We start from the raw sequence: 1,444 nt of genomic DNA, 5'->3' as shown, positions 1-1,444 counted from the left end.
GAGACAGAGTCTTGCTCTGTTGCCCAGGCTGGAGTGCAGTGGCGCATTCTTGGCTCACTGCAAGCTCTGCCCCCCAGGTTCACGCCATTCTCCTGCCTCAGCCTCCCAAGTAGCTGGGACTACAGGTGCCCGCCACCACGCCTGGCTAATTTTTTGATTTTTTAGTAGAGATGGGGTTTCACCGTGTTAGCCAGGATGGTCTCGATCTCCTGACCTTGTGATCCGCCCGCAGTGGCCTCCCAAAGTGCTCAGATGACAGGTGTGAGTGCTGGGCTCCAGTATTTCTTTACAGCAGTGTGAGAACTGACTCACAGAAAGGCCAAGCGAAACAAGCCCTGGGTTGTGCCTAAGATGGGACACTGGGGACACCTCAGAGAAGGTGGGGCCATGGATCTCACCTTGGCGACCAGGATGTGCCAGGCATCCTCATGCACGCGCACCACGCGGTAGTACAGGGCATCCCCGCTCTCTACGCAGGGCGAGCTGTCCAGGAGGCGGAAGCCGTGGCCGGGGCGGCAGGGCCCGGGGTGGCCCCCCATGAGCCGGGCACGGAGCCGGGCATAGATGGCACGGAGGCCCTGCAGCTGCCGGGCAGCCAATGCAGCATGCACAGCCTCCGGACTATGCAGATTGTGGAGGGAGAGGCCCAGCGGGCCATCAGTCAGGCCAAAGGTCAGCTCTGCAGGGGGACAGGCTGGTCCCACCTCAGCCTGGCTCTCGTCCACACTGTGGGACTCCAGGAAAGGCCTTCGAGGCAGCTGTACTTGGATGGAGCTGGCATGGGGGGTCCTGCGGTTGGGCAGTGACTGGGTCCGGGTTAGGATCTTCTTGGGCAGGGGTGGGGGCAGGGGCTGTGGGTCAGTGGAGAGGGACCCGGGGGTCCGGGGGCGGCAGGCCTTGGAGGGCAGCAGGTGGGCACGGATCTCACCTGCAGGGAGAGACAGTGGGGAGGGTTGAAGACTGGCGGAGTGGGAACGGGACACGTGACTCCACCTCTGAGCCTCGGTTTCCCCATCTCTAACATGGAAGTAATAAGGCTGGGCACCGGTGGCTCATGCTTGTAATCCCAGTACTTAGGAAGGTGGAAGCCAGGGCAGGAGGATCACTGGAACTTAGGGTCTGAGACCAGCCTGGGCAACATAGTGAGACCCTGTCTCTGCAAAAATTTAAACAAATTTGCCAGACGTGGCCGGGCGCGGTGGCTCACGCCTGTAATCCCAGCACTTTGGGAGGCCAAGGCGGGAGGATCACGACGTCAGGAGATCGAGACCATCCTGGCTAACATGGTGAAACCCCGTCTTTTCCTAAAAATACAAAAAACTAGCCGGGCGCGGTGGCGGGCGCCTGTAGTCCCAGCTACTCGGGAGGCTGAAGCAGGAGAATCGCTTGAACCTGGGAGGCGGAGCTTGCAGTGAGCCGAGATTGCGCCATTGCACTCCAGTCT

The 1,444-nt window shown here is 60.8% G+C and overlaps 1 pseudogene; it reads right to left on the bottom strand.

The window, feature by feature from the left end:
- Window positions 1-194: 194 nt before the first annotated feature.
- LOC111533662 lies at window positions 195-1,052 on the bottom strand (annotated as a pseudogene).
- Between the last annotated feature and the right edge of the window lie 392 nt (window positions 1,053-1,444).

The sequence above is a fragment of the Piliocolobus tephrosceles genome, unplaced genomic scaffold (genome assembly GCF_002776525.5).
Source record: "Piliocolobus tephrosceles isolate RC106 unplaced genomic scaffold, ASM277652v3 unscaffolded_17064, whole genome shotgun sequence".
NCBI classification, from domain to species: Eukaryota; Metazoa; Chordata; class Mammalia; order Primates; family Cercopithecidae; genus Piliocolobus; species Piliocolobus tephrosceles.
Note: the sequence above shows the minus strand (reverse complement) of the source record. Positions and strands in the feature narration are given on the sequence as shown.